Source organism: Hylobates moloch, unplaced genomic scaffold, assembly GCF_009828535.3.
Source record: "Hylobates moloch isolate HMO894 unplaced genomic scaffold, HMol_V3 SCAFFOLD_3, whole genome shotgun sequence".
NCBI classification, from domain to species: domain Eukaryota; kingdom Metazoa; phylum Chordata; class Mammalia; order Primates; family Hylobatidae; genus Hylobates; species Hylobates moloch.
This window is the reverse complement of record NW_026652278.1, coordinates 154996647-155024334: the sequence shown is the minus strand read 5'-3', so window position 1 is coordinate 155024334 and position 27688 is coordinate 154996647. Positions and strand designations below refer to the sequence as shown.

The 27688-nt window shown below is 36.5% G+C and overlaps 1 long non-coding RNA gene across 1 annotated transcript in view; it reads right to left on the bottom strand.

Moving 5' to 3' along the window:
- Nucleotides 1–27688, bottom strand: part of LOC131382985 (uncharacterized) — a 169292-nt gene that overhangs the window by 65148 nt on the left and 76456 nt on the right. The gene's annotated exons all lie outside the window — the stretch shown is intronic.

Sequence of the window (27688 nt, the reverse complement as noted above, 5' to 3'; positions counted from 1 at the left end):
TGGGATTACAGGTGCCCGCCACCATGCTCAGTTAATTTTGTATTTTTAGTAGAGACGAGGTTTCACTATGTCGGCCAGGCTAGTCTCGAACTCCGGACCTCAGAAGATCCATCTGCCTCGGCTCCCCAAAGTGCTGGGATTACAGGCATGAGCACTGCACCCAGCCCAAACTCTCTGTTTCTTCACCTACTAGAGGTGAGGTAGCTTTATCTAATTGGGGAGAAAAAATAAAAGTGGTTCCATGGCTATGCATCACATCCGAAAACTAAATATTAAATGTTGTATATCCAAATTCTTAAAATACATTGGTCCTTATCTCCTCCAGGGGATATTGCCTTTAACCATGTTAATGGGACTATTATACCTCAATAAATTATTTTCATCTCTGCTTCTTTTAAGATTTTATTTTGTTGTGCTAAGAAGAGCTAGTTACATATTAAGTACTGAATTTATATTAGCATTTGCCATAGTTCTTTGATGGTTTTTACTCATTCCTGTCATGATTTGTTGCAATTATGTCGATAACAAAGAGATGTCTTACCATGAGAGAAATTCTGATGTCACCTCTTAAGACACTTGTCTCCTACTTCCTGGCCCTCTCCTTCACACTCAAACTTCGAAGCAACACCTACAGCCAGCCTTCAGATCCACTCCAGCACCAGGCTTCAAGCTTCAGAAGAATCCTAACACCAGACTGAATCCCGGACCCCAGGTTGGCACCCACAGACCCAGAATTCTGGCCTGTCCAACACCAGGCCAGCCTCTGCAGCCCCATGCTCCAACAGACCCAGGGTCCGACGACCAGAGCTCACACTCATTGCAGTAGACCCCAGCATAAGGCCAGAAGACATAAACCCAGACTCCAGGGCTATCTCTGTAGACCCAGGTTCCTAGTGGATCCTCAAAGTCCCAGGGCCCAAGGCTCTCCCCAAATATTCAGCCTATAGGTCCAATTCAGAGCCATTCCAGCTCCTGAGGCACTAGGCTCCAGGACTGTCTCTGTGTACTCAGTCACCGGGCCCATCCCAGCAAATGGCTGGCACTTGCACATTCAGGCTTATGAAATAAATAACCTAGTGCCATGAAAACCCTTGTCAATCTGGGATTAGGATGGCCCCCATGAATACAGGATCCAAGCTTGCTTCTGCAGACCCAGTCAAAAGGTCCACCCCAGTGGCTCCTGGGATAAGACCAGCCCCTATGAATCAATCAATAATCTACGTCCATCATGGCAGGCTCAAGTTTTATGTCCACCTGCAATAAACCCAGGGCCCAAGGCCAACAAAGCAGATCCAGGAGCCAAGTCTGCCCAGCTGTTAACCCAGGCTCCAGGCTAGCCTGCATAAGAATTCCAGCAGCAAATTTCCCATAGACCATGACAGATAGGCTGCCCAGAATCTTGGAATGAGCTGAATGGTAAGTGGCTTTCCCAGCCAAAGCCAGTACGCAAAGACTGGACTAGTCCCTATTATTTATTCAAATGCATAGTCAGTCAACAACACCATAGCCACAAAGAACATGAACAATCAGGAAATCATGGCACAATTAAAAGAACAAAATAAAGTATGAGTCATCAATCCAAAATAAATATTGATGAAATGCTAATATAAATTCAGTACTTAATATGTAACTAGCTCTTCTTAGCACAACAAAATAAAAAATTGATGTAGTCATTTTAAAGAGGATCCATGAGCTGCAAGAGAATATAGCTAGACAACTAAATGAAATAAAAAAAAATAGCCCAACGAGTTCAGCAAAGAGATAGACAAGATTAAAAAACAACAACAACAACAACAACAAAAATGGAAACTCTGGAGATAAAGACACAATAACCAAACCTAAAGTTTCCACAGAGAGCTTCTAAAGAGGACTTGATCAAACAGATGAAACAATCAGTGAGGTGATAAATATGTCATTTGATATTACCCAGTCAGTGTAACAAAGAAAAGAGAAGAGAGAAAAGAAAAGAGAAAAGTGAAGAAAGCCTATGAAAATAATGGCACACAATCAAACAACCCAATTTACACGTTATGGATATCTAAGAAGAAGCAAAGAAAGAGAAAAGGGAATAAAACTGACTTTTAACAAGTTTTAGAAAAGTTTCCAAATTTGGGGCAAGAGTTAAATATCCAGGTACAGGAAGCTTAAAAGCTTCCATAAGACTCAATCCAAACAAGACTGCACCAAGATATTTTAAAATCAAACTAAAAATCATGAAAGGGTATCCTGGTAGCTGTAAAAGAAAAGAAGCATATTACACACAAGGGAACTCTAATATGGCTACCAGTAGATTTCTCATCAGAAACCACACAAACCAGGAGATAATACAATGACATATTTAAAGTGCTGAAAGAAAAAAAAGAAAAAAACCTGTCAACCCAGAATCCTTTAATCAGCAAAGATCTTCAAAAATGAAGAAAAGATGAAGACTTTATCAGACTAACAAAAGCTGAGGGAGTTTATCACAAAAGCCCTACCTTACAAGAAATGCTAAAAGGAGTTAGCTGAAAGAAAATGATGCTAAGTAGTAACATGAAAACATATGGATGTATAAAACTCACTGGGAAAAATGAAAACATAGTCAAAATCAGAATACTATAATACCATAATGATACTGTGTAAATCACGTATTTAGTATGAAGATTAAAATATAAAACTATTAAAAATAAAAATAGCAATAATAATTTGTTAAGGGACATATATAAAAATGTGAATTGTGACATCAATAACATAAAATTGAAGACATGAAAAGTACAGGGATTTTGTATACAATTGAAGTGAAGTCTTTATCAACTTTAGCCTAGTATAACCATACAATGTTTTATGTAAGCCTCATAGTAACCACAAAACAAAAACCTATAATAGAAACACAAAAGATAAAGAGAAAGGAATCAAAGCATACCACTGGAGAAAACCATCAAATCACAAAGACAGCAAGAGAGATAGAAAGGAGCAAAGGACCTTCAAAACAGTGAGAAAACAATTAACAAAATGTCAGTAGTAAGTCCTTACCTCTTGCTAATTACCTTGAGTGCAAATGAATTAAATTATCCAATCAAAAGGCACAGAATGGCTGAATAAATAAAAACAAAACAAAACAAACAAAACCAAGGCCCAACTATATGCTGCTCACAAGAAAAGATTCACTTCACCTTTAAGAACACACAGAGACTTAAAGTGAAGGAACGGAAAAGGATTCACATGAATGGAATGCAAAAAAGAGTATAGGTAGCTATATATTTATCAGATAAAACAGACTTTAAGCCAATAACTATAAAAACAGACACAGAAGAACATTATATGACTAAAATAAATATATCAAAAGGATATAATAATCATAAATGTATATGTACCCAACATTAGAGTGGGTATTTATATATATATATATATATATATATAAATATATATATATAAAGCAAATATTAATGGATCTGAAGGGAAAAATTGACTGATAAACAATAATAGTAGTGGACTTTAACACCTTACTTACAGCAATGGATATATCATCCAGACAGAAAATCAATAAGGAAACACTGCACTTTCACATAAAATACATTAATATAGTTGTGTCAATAACCATTTTAAGGCCTGACATACTTGATGGAAACCCAGTGTACTGTGTCACCTTTGTCCTGGTTATATCACCATCCCTCCTTGTGTGTTGTTTGTGATATAACCCACTTGTTCCTCATCTGACTGACCCCAAACCCAACACAACCTACAGCTATGGACACCAAGAAAACCTAACGTTCAACACCAGTTTATATAAATAATGTCCTCTCTTTGTGTGTGTGTGTGTTTTTTTTTTTTTTTTGACATGGAGTCTCGCTCTGTCACCTAGGCTGGAGTGCAGTGGCGTGATCTCGGCTCACTGCAAGCTCTGCCTCCTGGGTTCATGCCATTCTCCCGCCTCAGCCTCCCAAGTAGCTGGGACTACAGGTGCCCACCACCACGCCCAGCTAATTTTTTGTATTTTTAGTAGAGATGGGGTTTCACCATTCACAGGATGGTCTCAATCTCTTGACCTTGTGATCTGCCCGCCTCAGACTCCCAAAGTGCTGGGATTACAGGCATGAGCCACCATGCCTGGCCTGTGTGTGTTTTCTATAAACTAGTCAATCCACAACCCCCATGGAAAAACCTAAGGGATAATGCCCATGAACCTTAATAAAGGTGTAGTTCCATGGAGCCTCTCTTGCAAGTTGAACTTCCTCCCACCTTCAGACAACCCATTGTCCTCCCTTCAGCACCTCAACCTCTCTTGTACTTGTGCATAATAAATTCCTTTTGTTTCAAGCATTTTGGGTTTACTTCCTATTTGTGTTTCACCTGACACAACTGAACCCAATTTTCTCTCTGGTGAGTTCTTCCAAAGAATGGCTATTTTGGCTTATAGTCACTCTAAAGAAAGAAACCTGAAGACCAAAATAGAGAAAAATATCCTAATAGATTACAACAAACTTGAACTACACGTTGGACCAAATAAGCCTAACAGAAACACATCCAACAGTAGTAGAATATACGTTTTCCTCAAGAACACTCAGAACATCCTCCAGGATAGATCATATGTTAGGCTACAAAACAAACATTAACAAATCTAAGAAAATTGAAACATATCAAGTGTCTTTTCAATCACAATGATCTGAAACTAGAAACAAATGACACAAAAATATTAGAAACTGCACAAATGTATAAAATTAAATAATACACGAGGTCTGTTCCAAGATGGCCAAATAGGAAGAGCTTCAGTCTGCAGCTCCCAGTGTGACTGACACAGAAGACGGGTGATTTCTGCATTTCCAGCTGAGCTACCTGGTTCATCTCATTGGGAATTGTTGAACAATAGGTGCAGTCCACCCGGGAAGTGCAAGGGGTTGGAGGATTTCCCTTTCCTAGCCAAGGGAAACTATGACAGACTGTACTGGGAAAATCGGGACACTGCCACCTAAACGCTGTGCTCTTCCAATGGTCTTAGCAAATGGCACACCAGGAGATTATATCCCGTGCCTGGCTCAGTGGGTCCCATGCCCACGGAGACTTGCTCACTACTAGTCCAAGACCAAACAGCGATGTGGCAAGCCGGGCTGGGAGAGGGGCATCCACCATTGCTGAGGCTTGAATAGGTAAACAAAGCGGCCGGGAAGCTCGAAGTGGGCGGAGCCCACTGAAGCTCAATGAGGCCCATTTGCCTCGTAGACTCCATCTCTGGGAGCACAGCATAGCTGAACAAAAGACAGCAGAAACTTCTGCAGACTTAAACGTCCCTGACAGCTCTGAAGAGAGCAGTGGTTCTCCCAGCACGGTGTTTGAGCTCTGAGAATGCACAGACCGCCTCCTCAAGTGGGTCCCTAACCCCCATGTAGCCTAGCTTAGAGACACCTCCCAGTAGGGGCCGACTGACCCTCATACAGCCTGGTGCCCCTCTAAGACGAAGCTTCCAGAGGAAGGCTAAGGCAGCAATATTTGCTGTTCTGCAATATTTGTTGTGCTGCAGCCTCCACTGGTGATACCCAGGCAAACAGGGTCTGGAGTAGACCTTCCTCCAACAGACCTGCAGCCAAGGTACCTGACTGTTAGAAGGAAAACTAACAAACAGAAAGGAATAGCATCAATATCAACAAAAAGGACATCCACACCAAAACCCCATCTGTAGGTCACCATCATCAAAGACCAAAGGTAGATAAAGCCTCACATGCAGAGACACACATAGCCTCAAAACAAAGGGATGGAGAAAGATCTACGAAGCAAATGGAAAGAAAAAAAAAAAAAAAGCAGGGGTTGCAATCCTTGTCTCTGCTAAAACAGACTTTAAACCAACAAAGATCAAAAGAGACAAAGAAGGCCATTACATAATGGTAAAGGGATCAATTCAACAAGAAGTGCCAACTATCCTAAATATATATGCACTCAATATAGGAGCACCCAGATTAATAAAGCAAGCCCTTAGAGACCTACAAAGAGACTTAGATTCCCACACAATAATAATGGGAGACTTTAACACTCCACTGTCAATATTAGATAGATCAACAAACAGAACGTTAAAAAGGATATCCAGGACTTGAACTCAGCTCTGCACCAAGCGGACCTAATAGAAATTTACACAACTCTCCACCCCAAATCAACAGAATATACATTCTTCTCTCACCACATCGCACTTATTCCAAAGCTGAGCATATAGTTGGAACTAAAGCAGTCCTCAGCAAATGTAAAAGAACAGAAATTAGGCCAGGCGCAGTGGCTCATTCTTGTAATCCCAGCACTTTGGGAGGCCGAGGCGGGCGGATCACGAGGTCAGAAGATCGAGACCATGGTGAAACCCCGTCTCTACTAAAAATACAAAAAAATTAGCCGGGCATGGTGGTGGGCGCCTGTAGACCCAGCTACTCAGAGGCTGAGGCAGGAGAATGGTATGAACCCGGGAGGCGGAGCTTGCAGTGAGCCGAGATTGCGCCACTGCACTCCAGCCTGGGCCACAGAGCGAGACTCCGTCTCAAAAAAAAAAACAAACAAACAAACAAACAAACAAAAAAAAACAGAAATTACAACAACCTGTCTCTCAGACCACAGTGCAATCAAATTAGAACTCAGGATTAAGAAATGCACTCAAAACTGCACAACTACATGGAAACTGAACAACCTGCTCCTGAATGACTACTGGGAACATAACGAAATGAAGGCAGAAATAAAGGTGTTCTTTGGAACCAAGAGAACAAAGACACAACATACCAGAATCTCTGTGACACATTTAAAGCAATCTGTAGACGAAAATTTATAGCACTAAATGCCCACAAGAGAAAGCAGGAAAGATCTAAAATCAACACCCTAACATCACAATTAAAAGAACTAGAGAAGCAAGAGCAAACAAATTGAAAAGCTAGCAGAAGGCAAGAAATAACTAAGATGAAAGCAGAACTGAAGGAGATAGAGACACAAAAAACCTTCAAAAAAGATCAATGAATCCAGGAGCTGGTTTTTTGAAAAGATCAACAAAATTGATAGACCACTAGCAAGACTAATAAAGAAGAAAAGAGAGAAGATTAAAATAGACGCAATAAAAAATGATAAAGGGGATATCACCAACGATCCCACAGAAATACAAACTACCATCAGAGAATACTATAAACACCTCTACACAAATAAACAAGAAAATCAAGAAGAAATGGATAAATTCCTGGACACATACATCCTCCCAAGACTAAACCAGGAAGAAGTTGAATCACTGAATAAACCAATAACAGGCTCTGAAATTGTGGCAATAATTAATAGCCTACCAACCAAAAAAAAGTCCAGGACCAGACAGATTCACAGCCGAATTCCACCAGAGGTACAAAGAGGAGCTGGTACCATTCCTTCTGAAACTATACCAATCAATAGAAAAAGAGGAAATCCTCCCTAACTCATTTTATGAGACCAGCATCATCCTGATACCAAAGCCTGACAGAGACACAACAAAAAAAAAAGAGAATTTTAGACCAATATCCCTGATGAACTTTGATGCAAAAATCCTCGATAAAATACTGGCAAACAGATTCCAGCAGCACATCAAAAATCTTATCCACCAAGATCAAGTTGGCTTCATTCCTGGGATGCAAGGCTGGTTCAACATATGCAAATCAATAAATGTAATCCATCACATAAACAGAACCAAAGACAAAAACCTCATTATTATCTCAATAGATGCAGAAAAGGCCTTCGACATAATTCAACAGCCCTTCATGCTAAAAACTCTCAATAAACTAGGTAATGATGGAACGCATCTCAAAATAATAAAAGCTATTAATGGCAAACGCACAGCCAATATCATACTGAGTGGGCAAAAACTGGAAGCATTCCCTTTGAAAACTGGCACAAGACGGGTGCCCTCTCTCACCACTCCTATTTAACATACTGTTGGAAGTTCTGGCCAGGGCAATCAGGCAAGAAGAAGAAATAAAAGGTATTTATTTAGGAAAAGAGGAAGTCAAATTGTCCCTGTTTGCAGATGACATGATTGTGTATTTAGAAAATCCCATTGCCTCAGCCCAAAATCTCCTTAAGCTGATAAGCAACTTCAGCAAAGTCTCAGGATACAAAATCAATGTGCAAGAATAATAAGCATTCTTATACACCAACAACAGACAGAGAGCCAAATCATGAATGAAGGCCCATTCACAATTGCTTCAAAGAGAACAAAATACCTAGGAATCCAACTTACAGGGGATGTGAAGGACCTCTTCAAGGAGAACTACAAACCACTGCTCAACGAAATAAAAGAGGACACAAACAAATGGAAGAACATTCCATGCTTATGGATAGGAAGAATCAATATCATGAAAATGGCCATATTGCCCAAGGTAATTTATAGATTCAATGCCATCCCCATCAAGTTACCAATGACTTTCTTCACAGAATTGGAAAAAAACTACTTTAAAGTTCATATGGAAACAATAAAGAACCTGCATTGCCAAGACAATCCTAAACAAAAAGAACAAAGCTGAAAGCATCATGCTACCTGACTTCAAGCTATACTACAAGGCTACAGTAACCAAAACAGCATGGTACTGGTACCAAAACAGAGATATAGACAAATGGAACAGAAAAGAGGCCTCAGAAATAACACCAGACATCTACAACCATCTGATCTTTGACAAACCTGACAACAACAAGAAATGGGGAAAGGACTCTTTATTTAATAAATGTTGCTGGGAAAACTGACTAAGCATATGTAGAAAGCTGAAACTGTATCCCTTCCTTACACCTTATACAAAAATTAATTCAAGATGAATCAAAGACTTAAATGTTAGACTTAAACCCTAAAAACCCTAGAAGAAAACCTAGGCAATACCATTCAGGACATAGGCATGGGCAAGGACTTCATGACTAAAACACCAAAAGCAATGGCAACAAAAGCCAAAATAGACAAATGGTATCTAATTAAACTAAAGAGCTTCTGCACAGCAAAAGAAACTACCATCAGAGTGAACAGGCCACTTACAGAATGGGAGAAAATTTTTACAAGCTACCCATCTGACAAAGGGCTAATATCCAGAATCTACAAAGAACTTAAACAAATTTACAAGAAAAAATCAAACAACCCCATCAAAAACTGGGCAAAGGATATCAACAGAAACTTTTCAAAAGAACATATTTATGCAGCCAACAGACACAGGAAAAAATGCTCATGATCACTGGTCATCAGAGAAATGCAAATCAAAACCACAATGAGATACCATCTCACACCAGTTAGAATGGCGATCATTAAAAATAGGAACGCTTTTACACTGTTGGTGGGACTGCAAACTAGTTCAACCACTGTGGAAGACAGTGTGGTGATTCCTCAAGGATCTAGAACTAGAAATACCATTTGACCCAGTGATCCCATTACTGGGTATATACCCAAAGGATTTATAAATCATGCTACTATGAAGACACATCCACACACGTTTATTTCAGCACTATTCGCAATAGCAAAGACTCAGAACCAAAATAAAAGTCCATTAATGATAGACTGGATTAAGAAAATGTGGCACATATACACTATGGAGTACTATGCAGCCATGAAAAGGATGAATTCATGTCCTTTGTAGTGACATGGATGAAGCTGAAAACCATCATTCTGAGCAAAATATCGCAAGGACAGAAAACCAAACACTGCATGTTCTCAATCATAGGTGGGAATTGAACAATGAGAACACTTGGACACAGGGCAGGAAAAATCACACACCGGGGACTGTCGTGGGGTGTGGGAAGGGGGAAGGGTTAGCATTAGAAGAAATACCTAATGTGAATTATGAGTTAATGGGTGCAGAAAACCAACATGGCACATGTATACATAAGTAACAAACCTGCACGTTGCACACATGTACCCTAGAACTTAAAGTATAATAAAAAATACATAAATAAATAAGTAAATAAATAAAATAACAAATTAAATAATATGTTCCTGGTTGACCAATATGTCATAAAATAATTTTTTAAAAAATTTTAAATATATTGAGAAAAATGGAAATGAAAACACAACACACCAAAAGTTATACTACAGCAAAAGCAGTTTGAGTGGAGTTTATAGCAATAAATGCCTAAATAAATAAGAAAAATTTCAAATGAAGAAGCTAGTATGTCACTTCTAGAAATTAGATAAAGAAGAACAAACTAAGTCCAAAGTTATAGTATAAATGATATAATAATGAAATAGAAGCTAGAAATAAATTTTAAAAATCAACAAAGGTAAGAGTTGTTTTTTTAAATAAAAACAATATTGACAAACTTTCAGCCAGACTAAGAGAGAAGACTCAAATAAATAAAATCAGAAATGAAGGTGAGTACATTATAAGAGATACATGCAAATGGTCATAAGAAACTATTGTGAACAAAATGGGCTAACCTAGAAGAAGTGGATATATTCTGGGATACATGCAACCCTCCAAGACTGAATCATAAATCAAAAGTCTGGACAGACTAAAAACAGAGAAGAAAACTGAATAAGAAATAGAATATCTCCCATCAAAGAACACCTGAAGAACTGATAACTTCATGGATGAATTCTACCAAATATTTAAAGAACTAATATCAAGACTTTTTGAAATCTCCAAAAAGATTGAAAAGTAGGAAATACTTCAAACTCATTTTACAAGCATTACTCTGATAACAAAGGCAAACAAAGACACTCCAAGAAAATAAAATGATTGTCAATATCTCTAATGAATATACATACAATAATGCTCAACAAAACATTAGCAAACTGAATTCAACGGAGCATTTAAAGGATCATTCAGCATGATCACATGGGATTTATCCCTGTTGCAAGGATGGTTCAACATACACAAATCAATAAATATGATATAAAACATTAACAGAATGAAAGACAAAAATCATAAGATTATGTGAATAAATGCAGAAAAAGCTTTGACAAAATTCAACATTCTTTTAAAATAAAAACAGCAAATTAGGTATAGAACAAATGCACCTCAACACAATAAAAACAATATATGACAAGCTCAAAGCTAACATTATATTCAATGGTGAAAAGTTGAAAGCTTTTCCTATAAAATCAAGAACAAGAAATGGATGCCCACTCTCACTGCTTCTATTTAACTTAGTACTAAAATTCCTAGCCTGAGCAATTATGCAAGACAGAGAAATAAAAGTCATCTGAATCAGAAAGGAAGTTAAGCTATTTGTTTGAAGGTATATGATCTTATATATAAAAAACCCTAAAGATGCCACCAAAAAACTGTGAGAACTAATAAGCAAATTTCATAAAGATGCAGGATACAAAATCAACATACAAAAATTGGTTGGCATTCTATACACCAAAAATTATCTGAAAAAAATTAAGCAAACAATCTCATTTATAATAGCTAAAAATTAAAATACTTCACAGTAAATTTAACTGAGGAGATAAAAAATCTGTACATAGAAAACCATAAGAGATATATGAATAAAATTAAGAAGATACAAATAAATGGAAAGACATCTTATGTTTATGGATTAGGAGAATTTATTTATTTTTTTAGAGATGAGATCTTGCTCTGTCACTCAGGTTCATTGCAGCCTTGAACTCCTGGTCTCAAGCAATCCTTCCACCTCAGACTCCAAAACTGTTGGAATTATAGGCGTGAAGTAAGCCACCACGACAAAATAAAATTAATACTGTTAAAATGTCCATATTACCCAAAATTCCAGTTACAATTTTCACAGAAACAGAAAAAAACTATCCTAAAATTATATGGAATTACAAAAGACTCCCAATAGCCAACGCAATCTTGAGCAAAAAGAACAAAGTAGGAGACATCATAAAATCTGATTTTAAAATATATTACAAAGCTACAGTGATCAAACAGCATGGTATTGGCATAAAAACGGACACATAGACTAAGAGAATAGAACAGAAAGCTTAGAAATAAATTCCTTCATTTATAGTCAATTGACTTTCAACAAAGGTGCCAAGAACAGGGAATGGGAAAAGGAAGAGTCTCCTCAAAAAATGGTGCTAGGAAAACTGGATATCCACATGCAGACTGAAATTGGACCCCTATTTTACACTATGCGCAAATTAGTCAAAATGGATTGATGACATTAACATAAGTCCTGAAACCATGAGACTACCAGAAGAGAGCACAGGGGAAAATTTTCATTACATTGGTCTGGGCAATGTTTTTTTCAAAATGACACCAAAAGCACAGGCAACAAAAGCAAAATAGACAAATGAGATTACCTCAAACTAAAAAGCTTCTGCATGGCAAAGAAAAAAAACAACAGAGTGAAGAGCCAGCCTGTGATTCAGAGAAAATATTTGCAGACCATACAACTTAATATATCCAAAATATATAAATAATTCAAACACCTCAATAGCAAGAAAACAAATAACCCAGTTAAAAACCTGGCAAAGGAGCTGAAAAGATAATTTCTCAAAAGAAGACATACAAATGGCCAACAGGTACAGGAAAACATGCTCATTATTTAACTACTTTTTTTTAATGTTGAATAGTCTTCCATTTTATATGTAGATAGATAGATAGATAGATAGATAGATAGATATAGATAGATAGATATAGATATTATCTTTATTCATTCATCTCCTAATAGACATTTAAGTTGCGTCCATGTTTTGGCTATTGTAAATAATGAGGCAAAGAACATGAATGTGCAGATATCTCTTCCACATACTAACTACATTTTCTTTACATATATGCCCAGTATTTGGATTGCTGGATCGTATGGTAGTTCTGTTTTTCATTGTTTGAGGAATTTTTGTATTTTTTTCCAGAATAGTTGTATTAATTTAGATTTCCACTAACAGTGTGCAAGAGTTCCCTTTTCTCCAAATCCTAGCCAACCCTAATTATATTTTATTTTATTTTAAGTTTCACTCTTGTTGCCCAGGCTGGAGTGCAATGGCACAATCTCGGCTCACTGCAACCTCCACCTCTCGGGTTCAAGGGATTCTCCTGCCTCAGCCTCCCAAGTAGCTGGGATTACAGGTGCCTGCCACCAAGCTCAGCTAATTTTTTTTGTATTTTTAATACAGACGGGGTTTCACCATGTTGGCCAGGCAGGTCTCGAACTCCTGACATCAGGCGATCCACGGGCCTCGGCCTCCCAAAGTGCTGGGATTACAGGAATGAGCCACCATGCCCAGTCCCAACATTAATTCTAATAGTTATAAGTTAATAGCTCATTGTGGTTTTAATTTCTATTTCCCTGATGATATGTGATGTTGAGCATTTAGGTTACTGTTTTTTTAATTTTAGGTTCAGGGGTCCCAGTGCAGGTTTGTTATATAGGTAAACTTATGTCAAGTGGGTTGGTTGTACAGATTATTTTGTCACTCAGGTACTAAGTCTAGAAGTCAGTAATTAATTTTTGTGCTCCTCTCCCTCCTTTCACTCTCTACCCTCAAGGAGGGCCCAGTGTCTGTTTTTCCCTTCTTTGTGTTCATAAGTTCTCATCTTTTAGCTCCCACTTATCAGTGAGAACACATGGTATTTGGTTTTATGTTCCTGCATTAATTTGCTAAAGATAATGGCCTACAGCTCCATCCATGTTCCTGCAAAAGACATAGATCTTGTTCTTTTTTATGGCTGCATTGTGTCCCATGGTGTATATGTATGGCATTTTCTTTATCAAATCTCTCACTGATGGGCATTTAGGTTGATTCTGTTTTTGCTATTGTGAATAAAGCTGAGGTTGGGTTCCTTCAGGCTGGAGGATTAGGGGCATACCAAACATAGTTCTGATGATAGCCCACCATGGTCTAAAGGCAAGACTATATTAAAATGGCTGTTTTTTCTTACCTGGGCACAAGGGAAGTTTTATAAGACTTTAGGACATTAACTCATGCCTTATTATTTCGGAACATAATCCATTCTGTACTTGTAAAACACAGAAAATAATAATACCATATCACATAGTTTTTATGTCATTCAAATGAGAATACCTATGATGGTATAGTCACAGTGTTTGGCATGTATTAAGTGCTCAATAAAAGTTGGTTATTCTATGGTTGATACTATTTCTGACAGCATGTTTTTTATGCTCACTTGTTATTACATCCAAATAATAAATTTATAGATAAATATTACTACAGCAAAAGAAAAAATAGCTTTAAAGCTTATTCTATATTTGGCTAAATGGCCATGCTGTGGTAATTTGTGACTTATACTCTCTTTTAATGACTCATTATCTTTTTCTGAGCTAATCTTTCTGAAATCTGCCTGGCAACTTTTTGCAAGAATACTTTTTCCTTTTGTTTGAAAATACTTTTTTCTAGACTGTTTCTTTAACAAAACTCATGGAAAGAAGTCAGAAAGCAGTAGTTACTAGATGTAGAAATGACAAATTCTAGAGAAGACATTTAAAACAAAAATTATTTCAAATGATGGAAACAGTATATGTGAAACCCAGAGTAGCTGTATCAGCATAATGATGGGGGCACTGGAGACGGGGAGAATCAGGGCCTGCCGTTAACATAGCTGGCCCATAAAGAGAAGCAGAGCTAGAGATGCTGCAAATTCTGAAATGTATCGCACACTCTGTAAGTCCTGGTTATTCCATGCTCAGATTGTTTTTTGTCTCTCTCACCTTCACTAAAAACCAACTTCTATTATGTAATGTTATCCAATTGTGTTTCCATTTCCTGACACTTGAAAGAAGCCTAACTCTGCCAGGATGTGTAAAGTGGCAGCAGGAGATTAGCCAGGCTGATGATAAACAAGTATGAGGGGCCTTCCATCAACACTACAATTATGAGCCACATTCTGCAGACATTGAGAAGGCATGGTACTTTAAACAGGAGATTGATGCTGTGGATTGATGGGGTCAAATAAGTGGCTTTGCCTCTTTTGTTGTCGTTTTATAACAACACAGAAGCAGTAAAAGGTAGGAAAACAAAGTGGGGTGGATAAAATTGGAGTTAGAAAGAAAGAAATGTTAAGAAATGGATCCATCAGAGAGAAATTGAAGAGTTAGAATGACCCAAAGCTTTAGATAAACTAACATCAAAATTAATCCTTAGATTTTAGGTATGAATTATAATAAAATAAACTATACTTGAGAATGAAGGAGGAGAAGTGGTAGACTCATGGCTTACAGATGAATTATGATTAAAAAAAGAGAAGATTCAACTTTGGACATACTAAATTTGAGGTGCTTTAGGGACACATTGGTGTAAATGTCTTCTAGAAAGTTGGATATTCGGGTTTGAATCATAGTAAAGGGATCTTTCTCAAAATAACAGATTGAGTGCTGTCAGTCTTTAAGCATAAAAAAGAAGCTGTGTGCCTCTTTCACTGAGAAACTACTATATTTATAGCAGCAACAGAGGCCACAGATTGTCTCTAAGCCATGCTCACAGAATCAAATCTATCACTAGAAGACATTCTAGAAAAGGAAAAACTCCACAGCATTTCCAGGAAGGAAGAACAAATCTTGACCATATTTTGCATTAATGCAATTTAAAATAGATGCTTAAAAAATTGTTTTCTGAATCTTAGAAAATGACATAATAGAAATTTCACAAATGCTAAATATTCATTTTTTAATATAAGTTATTTTTAGTTGCTAAGTTAAAAAAGTTTGTCTATACAATAAAATCAAATACTATGTTTTCCACATTTTTGTGGAATTTACATTTGTAATCAACAGTCTGTCCCTAATTAAAAAACAGTTGATTTTAATTATAATTGTAGTTATGGAGTACATTTTCTCTTAAAACCAAAACAAATATTTGCATTTTTAGATGAGAAAAGTCAACTATCAAAAGAATTATAAAATTAAATAATATTTATAAATTCATTAAGTTTATTAAAATAATTTCTTAGTTATTTTTGTGTATTTCATTCCTTGCACCTTTGGTTTTACTTATAATTTGACTACACACAAAGAATAAAGAGTCTTTTTTTTGCATAAGATAAATAAGTGAAATGCTTATTAAAAGAGCTTGCTTCTATAATTAACAAAATACTGTTCATTCTAATAAATGTTTTGTATCCTTTTTTATCTTATTCTAAGAGACTGTTGCCAACCAAATGAACTGCGTGTACCAGGGGTATATAACATATGCTATAGAAAATACTAGAAAGATCACCAAGGGATCCCAAAAAGTAAGTGTGTTTTTTCAAGAATCCAGGAAACTAAAGGAATATCTAAGCAACAAGATAAAACTAAGACAACAAAAATCACCTTTTAAATAATTAACTATAGAATGTAATATTTGCAGCAAAATATGGCTGAAATGGAACACATGTAAAAGCTTAAACTATCTGTAATTCACATAGAAACAAATTAAATGATTAATGACTAAATTTTGCTGAGATTGGCAGAGATTAAATTTAGTTAAATGTGTCTGACCCAAGCCACTCTAATTTTCACATTGTATTTACTTGAAAATGGCTTTATTTAAATAACAAATGTTCCTCTTGGTTATCATAAATGTCCATCTTCTGTCATAACCAAATCAAAAGATAACAATAATAATAAAACAAGAATAAGATATGATGAGCTATTTTGCACAATATTAACTTTAATCCTAAAATATAATTTCAAATAAATTATATTAAGCCTCACATTCCTGAAAACTGCTGTTTTCTTTTATGATAGACAAATGATTATGCCACGAGTATAGTGGAAAGACACCATTTTCAGACTATAATGTTAGGAAAAATGATAAGCCCTCCACTCACTGCGCTGACTTTTCAGGGCCTAAGATTATGCAAAAAAATGACTCTTTATTCTTTGTGTGTAGTCAAATTATAAAAAACAAAAACTTATCACCACCCTAAACACAATTTTAGAGCAAGGAGGATAAATAAAGAAAAAATATCAAATTAATAAAAATAAATGCACAATAATTCAAATGAAGTAATTGAACGGAGGTTAAACGTTATGGAAAACACAAGAATTATTTCCACCGAGATTAGGAACAAAACAAAGATACCCACTACCCCCATTATTATTCACCATTTTACTAGAGGTATTACCCAGTACAATTAGAAAGTGAAATCAGTCAAAGGTATTGCAAAATGAGGAAGTAAAACAATCTGTAGTTGCAGGTGATATGATATTATATCTAGAAAATCTCAGAAAATCAATGATAACACAAAGTCATAAACAATTCAGTGAAGTAGTAAGGTAAAGTTTAGTGTACAAAATAAATTGTCTTATATACAAAAAAAAGTAAACTAAAGAACATAAGGGTTGAGAAAAACACATTTATAATAGCATCAGAGAAGATTTAATGAGTAGGAAAAGATTTTAAAAAGAAACGTGCAAACCCAGTACAAAGAAACATTTTTTTAAAAATTGTACGCTAATAGCTTTTTTGAGTGTTCTTTTTCTCTTTCTCTGCTAGTTTTCCATCTAAAAATCAGAACCAATGTAGAATTACACTTAATTGTAAGAAATTCTGTTTTTGTGCATGCTGAAAGATAATTTTGTCTTTTCAACTCTGTGGCTTTGAGAGGTTTACTTGAAAGCAGTTAGTATTCACAGGACAAAATATCAACCTTATATGTGTAATTTAATAGTGTAAAGTATTGAATTGTAACAAGAGTTTTTCATTAATAAAACTATATAAACACAATTCTTTTTTTAGATTCTTCCTTAAATGAAAGCAAATATGTGTATGTATTCTGGGAGTAAATATTTTTTGTATATCGAAGGTATATTTAAAATAAGGGAAAATTTGGAAAACATGTAGTTTGAAAATGTTCTGGCATTCAAAAATATACTAAATGTAAATGATCTCTAAACCAGTCTATAAAGGCTCAGTAAATACCTTTCATACTTCAAAGAGAATGTCAGAGGTGTAAGATGGTTTTCTGGACTGAAGTTACCTAAATTAAGTAATGAAAGGCTGATTCTGTCCTCTATGTCGGAGCTTTACCAAAGCTTCAGGTCTAAAGAGAAGAACTTAAGTTTGTTTTTTGTTTTTTTTTTTTTTCCTATTATTTGTTATTTTAAAGTCTTTATTTGAGGTTATCGTTTTTTGAAAAGCAGCCCCACATTTCTTCCATAGCAAGTAAAGGCTTTGGGGAAAAAATATGCTTAGTATATCCCAGGGGCTAACAGACACAATGGAGAAATTTGGCAGAAAATGAACGTTATAATAATATTTTCTAAAAGATTATTTTCTTATCTCAACTAAGATTCAAATAAGAAGCCCAGTATCTGGTAAGCTTTTGTGAATTTTGTCATGACCATATCCTATAATTGGGAATCTTAATATCCAGTGAGTTGCCCTGAAGAAAATGACATTGCTGTTCTTTGTAACAATTACATAGTTACCACAAAATACAAAATTGGGAGAGTGGTCTTGTCATATTTTAAATCATGCAAAATTTTTCTTAGAATTTTCTAGATATGACTTGTTATATTTTTTCTTACACAAAAAAAAGTGGGGAAGGGAGCTTTCTGGGAATTATACAAGATATCTGAGAATAACTCATAAAGATATTGAAAATTATCTATCTATCTAATCTATCTATCTATCTATCTATCTATCTATCTATCTATCTATCTATCTATCTATCTATCTATCTAGTTAGAATAGAAGCAACCCAGAGAATAAAGTAAATTTATTAAAAGGCACTAATACTTTTAATATAATATAGATTAATTTTGACAAAAAAGGATTTACTGTATTTATACAATAGACTTTTAAGGTGAGAAAATAACACTAAAACTGTCTGTCATCAAAAATATTATTGAAACAAATACAACATAGGTTAATTTTATTCAAAATTTCGTAAGACTTCTGTTTGTTCATCTTGCCTGCCACTATTGTTAGTAAACTGTTTGTAATTCTATCTGAGATGCGAGGTATTTTGCACTTCAGTTTTGAATAGAAGTTAGGGTTTGGTTTTATTTCCAGGGAATAGATTCACAAATGATGACTTAGGAAGATTATCTGCACCTCCATTCTTTGGTACCAATTTATAGGAGTTGATTCAAGAGCCAAAAAGAGGAAAGAAAGGGATGAATACTCTATTTAGTGGCCAAATTTGAATTTTCGTTCTTGTTGAGTTATAGGATATATAATAGAGTACATCGAACACTAGAAAGGCGGAAGAGAGCATTCCTAAGCTTCAGTAAAAATAAAGTTTAAATTAAAATACAAGCATGGGTTTTGGCTTCTTGAAGCCTGTACTTTTGCTATGGTCTGAATATTTGTCCCCTCCTCCACCTCCACAGGAAAAAAAAAACGATCTGTTGAAATTTTTGGGAAAAAGTCAGAATTTGGTATTTGGGTATGCCAGAGTGGCTGATAACTGGGAAAGGAGAGAGTCTGTGGTGTGGTATCTCACCGCTTTTAATTCCTGACTGTGGTACTAGCATACAAATAGCTTGGAGAAGTACAAGAACTGGAAGGCTAAAAATGTTCAGTAGAAATTTCTGATGCTGTTGAACAGATGGAGTTGGAGAGGATTAGCTAAAAGCCATTAAGTATCTGCTGAAATCTCATTAAGCACCACACTTTAGAAAGGAACACATGCCTGGACTTAGGGCTATGCTCCTGGCCTAAGAACAAAAATAAAATAACAAAGGTTAAAAACAATACTGCACAAGATCATCTCTGCTACATGATAAAAAAAAAAAGGTTGGGGGCTCAACACTCTCACATAAAGATAACAGAATCCTTAGCCTCTATAATACTACACCTCAATATGCAAGATGTAACTTACTAGACATGGAAAATCAAACATAATTGGACTTGGAGCCTAGAGAAAAATCAGCCAATAGACATAGATCCATGAATGAAATATTTATTAGAAGCCAAGGATTTAAAATCAGGAAAACACATGATGATTCATGCCTGTAATCTCAACATTTTGGGAGGCCAAGTGGGAAGGACTGCTTGAGCCCAGGAGTTCAAGACTAGCCTGGGCAATATAGGGAGACCCCATCACTACAAAAAATTTAATAAATTAGCCATGTGTGGTGGCATGTGCCCATGGTCCCAGCTCCTTTGGAGGCTGAGGCAGGAGGATTGCTTGTGTCCAGGATGTTCAGGCTGCAGTAAGCCATGTTTGTCCCACTGTACTCCAGCCTGGGCAGCAGAGTAAGACCTTGTCTCAAAATATTAACATAAATAAAAGAAGGAAAACAAAAATATCAAAGATTTCACAGAAAATTATAGATATAACAGGTGAACATATGGACTTTTACGACAGATGTAAAATATTAAAAAAGAACTAAATCAAAATATAAAGCAAAAAAATTGAACGTCTAAATTTTAAAAATCTATTGCAATTAACAGCAGATTAGACACAAAATTATAAAGCATCCATGCAATTAAAGACTGGTGAACAGAAATTACCCAAACATCCATGCAATTAAAGACTGGTGAATAGAAATTACCCAAACATAAACACAAGAAAAAATAATACTGATAACCACATGACCAGAGTTTCAATGAGATAGCACATTACCTACTGCCTACAGAGCAGGGAGAATAATAATGAATGTTGACTTCTCATCAGAAAGAATGGAGGCCAGGAGAGAGTAAAATGACAGCTTTAAAGTGCTGAGAGGATGAAAACAAAAGAAGACAAACTAAACTGTGCAAGGAGAGAGGGCAACTGCTTCTGTTCCCTGATGTGGTATATCAGGAACTAAATTAAAGAACTAGAATACCAGACAATATGTTTGAAACAATATTTTCTAGACGTTGTGATAGCAGCAAGAGGTAGTCAAATGCCTATGCAAATAGGGGCAGGTCCTCAGTGAAGCCACGTCTTCAAGCCAAGACAGTTTAAAGCCTGAAAGCCAAGCTACAAGTCAAATGCATGCACCAGATTGAGAACCTCTCTTCTCAGTGGTGCACTTCCCTCTGATTGAGCCTCATCCTCCACCTATTTTTCCTATACCTACCCTTCCCCAATTTTTTTTTTTTTTTAACACTGTCATACCCACCTTTGAGTGGTGCATTTGTTTTAGCTTTTCTGCATACTCACAAACCAATCAGCATGCACTCCCCCATTCTCAGCTCATAAAAGCCCTGGACATAGCCACACTGGGCGAAAAACTACTGACTTTGGGTGAACCACCCTCGCATCCCCTCTGAACTGAGAGCTGTTCTGTCGCTCAACAAAATCCTTCTCCACCCTCCTCACCCTTCAATTGTCAGTGTAATCTCACTCTTGGACATGCAACAAGAACATGGGACCCACTGAACAGCAGGGGCAAAAGGAACTGAAAGCTGTGGCCCTCCATCCTTCACTAGTGCTAAGCAGCTGCCCCACTTGGAAGTTGGTGGCAGCAGGGCTAGGCCAGCGCAGGAGCCTTGGGCCAGAACAGGGTGATGGAAACACTACCTAGAAGGTACTATACTTATTACCTGGGTGATGAAAAAACCTGTACATCAAACCCCCGTGACACAGAATTTATCTGTATAACAAACCTGCACATGTACCCCTGAGCCTAAAATAAAAGTTAACAAAATAGAAGAAGAAATAGAATTGGCGGAAGGAAACAAAGCAATAAAGATAAAATAACGTGTTAAGTTAAAAAAAAAAAAGGGAGAGAGAGAAAAGGGAAGGGACTGCAGTTTGGACAGGTGGCTACAATATGCTGGGTAGAGAACTAGAAAGGAGGCAGAGATCTGCCTGTTAGTGTGCCCTACTAATCTGCAGAGGAGTCCATTTGAGTCTTTGGCAGAGTCTTAATATGTGAGTGAGTGAAAGGGCACTACCTAAGACCTAGGAAATAATGGCTCTTAAATAGTAATAGTGATAATTATTACTTTTATTGTTTAATGATTATATTTTATGAAAATATCAGTCAGCAATGTAATGAAATAAAACTAAAACAAAAAATCATAATGAACTGGCCTTTCACAACAGGCTACCCAACAAAATAATATGACTGTTTAGCCATTCTTGTGAAGAAACTGCTTAAAGTAACTTATGTGAGGGCCTACTATATGCCAGGCATTAGACATTTGCTCCTCATGTAATCCTGCTGCAGTAGGTGGTGGGGAACCTGGTATTCAGAGAAGAAGCATATTTATTTGAGTGGAGCAGATGAATCCTGTGTTCTAACACTTTGGAAACAAAGCATGGGAAAGGAGTAACCGAGACACCACAGAGGATAGTATTATTTATAAACGTATTTATAAGAGCAGTTCTAGATAGTAAATATGGTAAAAGAACACCTGGAAAATACCTAGCTCTAATATTTATGTTGATTTTCTTGAGTTTTCTTTGAATTATTTTTCTCAATATCTCCACGTTATTCAAAACTTTCCATGTTACTGGAAGGAAGTGTTTCAGAATATGCTCTGGGCAAAGTGATAGTGATGCTTTTTATTCTTAGGCTGTTGCATCCACAGGCATAAACACTGACATATGTCAACAGTGACACAGCCCTGATTTTCTAGACATAGGAGTTACCCAGTTTTTGATTGGGTTCCTCACACTTTACCACAATATCCATTCTCTGAAATAAACAGGCAGAAGAAAATGTTTTTCCTAACGTGTTCTAGTACAGTTTCAAATACATTTCTTCTTCTAACTTAATATCTCAATGTGACCCCATTGGGAGGATGTGATTTAAATAAAAAAACAAATGTAAATACTATGTCATTCAATCTGGGCCACTGTGTATGTAACTTCTGATAATGTGGTATAGGGTTTTCATTTTAGGGAATTGTATATGCATGACATCTTGGGATATTTAGAAACAAACAAAGATGTTAATCTAAATTTGTTTTCAGTCTAGAGGTAAGGTGTTTCGAAGCAAAGGCTTGCTTCATTTGATTGCACTTTGTTTTACTGCACTTTGCAGACACTTCATTTTTTACAAATGAAAGGATTGTAGCAACCCTGCATCAAGCATGCTTGATGGTGTAATTTTTCCAACAGCCTGTGCTCATATTGTGCCTTTGTATCACATTTTGGTAATTCTCATAATATTTTAAACTTTTTCATCGTTATTATATATGTTATGGTGATCTGTGATCACCCTCTGCTCCTGCCATCTTTGGGAGTGACTTGCTACTTTCAAGCTATGTTTTCAGGTGAAATTTCTATGACAACATTTGAAGATGTCATCCAAGTTTGCTGTTTGTTTTAATTTAGTTATCCTAGTTGTTTTATCTGGTGTTTAGTAGAAGAAGGAGGAAGAAAGATTGAAAATGAAACTTCTGCATTCTCCTGCCATAAGCTGAACCACCCATTCAGTCAAATTTGGTAACACACATTGCCCTAGGGAGTTACACCCTAACCTTCAGTAACCACCACCCTGATTGATCAGCAGCCATGAATGCCAAGGCAAGACCCCCCCCAAGTAAAAAGATTATGACTTACTGAAGTATCAGATGACCGTTAGCATTTTTTTAGCAATAAAGTATTTTTAAATTAAGGTTTGTATATTTTTTAAACATAATGGTATTGCAGACTTAAAAGATTACAACATAGTGTAAATATAAATTTTATAGGCACCAGGAAATCAAAAAATCTGTGTGACTTGCTTTATTGCAGTATGTGCTTTATTACAGTGGTCTGGAATTGAACCCACAGTGTCTCTGAGGTACATCTGTACTATATAGGACTCATAATATGCATTTTAACACATGGTAACATTCCTCAAATACCAAATGCAAGACCGGGTGTGGTGACATTCACCTATAGTACCAGCTACTCAGGAGGCTGAGGTGGGAGGATCACTTGAAGACAGGAGTTCAAAGCTATAGTGTGCACTGATCATGCCTGTGAATAGCCACCGCACTCCAGCCTGGACAACACAGCAAGACCCCATCTTAAAAAAAATACAAAAGTATGTTTTTGACAAAGCTAATTGTCCAGTTAAATGATGGGGTGAGATAGGTTCATTTTCTTTTTTTTTTTCTGAGATGGAGTCACACTTTGTCACCCAGGCTAGAGTGTAGTGGCACGATCTTGGCTCACTGCAACCTCCACCTCCCGGATTCAAGCAATTCTCCTGCCGCAGCCTTCCAAGTAGCTGGGATTACAGGCGCCCGCCACTGTGCCCAGCTAATTTTTGTATTTTTAGTAGAGACGAGGTTTTGCCATGTTGGCCAGGTTGGTCTCGAACTCCTGACCTCAAGTGATCCACCTGCTTCGGCCTCCCAAAGTGCTGGGATTACACGTGTGAGCCACTGCTCCTGGCTGGTAGGTTCGTTTTCCATGCAGAGTCATTTCTGTAATGATAGTTACACTACATACTTTTGGATTTATCCTACTGAAATGGTTTCTTCTTTGAAGATGCACTGGGTTGGATGATTTGTTTTCAAAAATGCTTCCTGATATAACATAAAAAGATATTGTTCTTCACTGTAGATTTTCTTGGTGAACTGCTATTTGTCTCTTGTTGCATTTACTTTTAAAGAACTTGGAAAGCTCAACTGTGATGTTCCTTTAAAAACGAAATATGATAAAAGACATAGATTCTTCTAAGTACATATATGCTTTTAATGTTTAGGTAAAATGTTGTCGATCCATTAGCAAAGCTAGAGTGTGTCTTCATCACTCCATAAAGGCAAATTGTTTTTTTCATACCTGATAGCTCTATTTAATTGTGGACTACTGATTTGGTAAATGCTACCTAAGCTTGCCTTACTAACTACTAACATTTATATGTGCATATACCAATAAACATGTATACATAGATGAATACACATATAAGTGAATTCACTCCATCCTACATGTACTTACACAGCAGTACTTTTACTTTGTTTCAAAATATTTATATTCATTAAAAGCATAGTTTACAGTCTAATTTATATTAATAAAATAAAGCCCTTCAGAAATAAAATATAAGCATAGACTAAAAATCACTTTGACTGATACACAATTTTATCAAATAATTTTGAACACCTTGATGCAATGTGTAACTCCCTAGGGCAATGTGTGTTACCAAATTTGACTGAGTGGGTGGTTCAGTTTATGGCAGGAGAATGCAGAAGTTTCATTTTCAATCTTTCTTCCTCCTTCTTCTGCTAAACACCAGATAAAACAACTAGGATAACTAAATTAAAACAAACAGCAAACTTGGATGACATCTTCAAATGTTGTCATAGAAATTTCACCTGAAAACATGGCTTGAAAGTAGCAAGTCACTCCCAAAGATGGCAGGAGCAGAGGGTTTTTAAATCAAGGGAACAGGAGTGGTAATGATGGGTCCTACAATCACAGAATTTCAGAAATAACAAACATGCCTGGCAGAAACGTTATGGCTCTACCCTGCATATGGCAAATGGGTCTGCAATAGAGCAGTGAAACTGAGTTATTAAGAGGAAAATTCTTTGCAGACTCCAATTTGAGTGTGTCATCAAAGGCACTACGAAACGGCAGGGAGTCGCTAAGGACCTCAGGAAGGCCAAAAAGTTCTGAGGTGGTATACACGAAGATTTCAGATATATCTAGCACATATTTGCAGACAGTGCATTGAGACTGCTCAGGGAAGGAGAGCTAAGATAACGTGGAGAGAGAGGTATCGGATAGTAGAGAAAAAGTGTTCCAGAGAAAGGAAATCTCAGCAAGTATCAATAAAATACACTTTTAAAGGTCAGAGTTTGGCCGGGCACAGTGGCTCACGCCTGTAATCCCAGCACTTTGGGAGGCCAAGGTTGGCGGATCATTTGAGGTCAGGAGTTCAAGACCAGCCTGGTCAACATGGCGAAACCGTGTCTCTACCACAAATACAAAAAAAAAAAACTTGGCATGGTGGCTCACACTTGTAGTCCCAGCTACTTGGGAGGCTGAGACAGGAGAATTGCTTGAACCTGGGAGGCAAGGTTGCAGTAAGCCAACATCATGCCACTGCACTCCAGCCTAGGCAATAGAGTGAGACTCTGTCTCAAAAATAAATAAATAAATAAATAAATAAATAAATAAATAAATAAATAAATAAGTAAGTAAGTAAGTAAGTAAGTAAGTAAGTTCAGGGCTTATCTGTGAAAGTCAGGTTTTGGTTGCCCTGAGACCAAGATATCTCACACATATCTTGGTGTGTAACAATCTAAAGACAAAGTTATTCTTTGTGATGAGAAAGAGCCCTGGGATCTGCACTGGAAGGTTTGCGGACATTGCTATGGTTGACTACGATTCTTTTTCCTGCTGTGCTGTATCTTTACCTTTCTTCAAGCTTTATTATAGAATTTTCTGTGGAGTCTTGTGAGTTCTCTTTTTAGTCTTCTTAGTCCTTTCAATTATCTGGCCATGTGTTACTGCTACATAGACTTTCATGAACGATAAGATTGTATAGATTGCTAGGACTTCATTGAGTTTACAGATCACATTGTATCAACTGGATTGTGCCTGCTAAAATCTGTGTTATGCTTGCTAATATGCTACTTGTTAATCTACTGATGACCTGCCAAACCTATATCCAAATCCCGAATCACTTTCTGGAGATAAAATAGTTTTAACTTAACACCTAAATTAGGGTGGCTTAAGTGAATCTCACTTTCAATATATCTAAAACTGAACTTATAAACTTTTCCCTTGGATATACAGTCCTATGATTCTCAGTTTCTATTGTTGTTTCCTGGCAGTGGGATCTAGAAGTGCCCAGGTTTGGCCCATAATTTTACCGGAGATTCAACTACTTTTCAATTCTCCATTCCCTCTCCACATTCAGGCACCCTCATTTCAAGTCCTTAAACACAGAAGAACTGATTACTTTGTCTGCCTAGACTATTGTTCAGTTTGATTGCTTCCAAGTGAGCTAAGGCCACAGAAGCAAGGGGCATTTTTTTATATATAAAGAGTTCCGGTAGCTTTTTAAAAATAACCCACAAACACTAGAGCAGTGATTACCATCCAACTCTGACAAAAGAGCATGATTACTTATGAAGCATTCACATCATAAATTCCTTCCATGTCTCTGGGGAGATTTGTCCTCTCTGGTACACATCTCCATAGATCAGGAAAAAAAACAACAACTTTAATCTCTGGTAGAACATCTCTTCTTTTTAGGGAAATATGGCTCTAGGGTCAGACCAACTGGCTCCATCACTTTATCTCTGACAATTTATATCATCTTTAGAGGCCTGTTTTCAATGCATAAAAGTGAATAAAATTATAGAAAATATCTAATAAGGTTATTGTGAAGATAAAATGATTTTCTAAGGATAAATAAATGGATAATAGCAATTTCATGATAAATTACATATGAATGTGTTATAATATTTCAAAAAATAATCATTTCTACTTGAATGGACTACTCAGTTTTCTAAATATATCTAAGTCTCACAAATATATATATATATATATGTTTGGTTATATATGATATAAAATGATTTTCTAAGGATAAATGGATAATGGTAATCTCATGATAAATTATATATGAATGTATTGTAATAATTATTTCAAAAAAATTTGGCCAGGTGCAGTGGCTCACACTTGTAATCCCACCACTCTGAGAGGCCGAGGCAGGCCAATCACCTGAGGTCAGGAGTTCGAGACCAGCCTGGCCGACATGGCGAAACCCCATCTCTACTAAAAATACAAAAAAAAAAAAAAAAAATAGCTGGCCATAGTGTGGGCGCCTGTAATCCCAGCTACTCAGGAAGCTGAGGCAGGAGAATTGCTTGAACCCAGGAGGTAGGGGTTGCAGGGAGCCGAGATCGCACCATTGCACTCCAGTCTGGATGACAAGAATGAAACTCCGTCTCAAAAAAAAAAAAAAGTATTTCTACCTGAATGGACTACTCAAAGTTTTCTAAATACATCTGAGTCTCTAATGT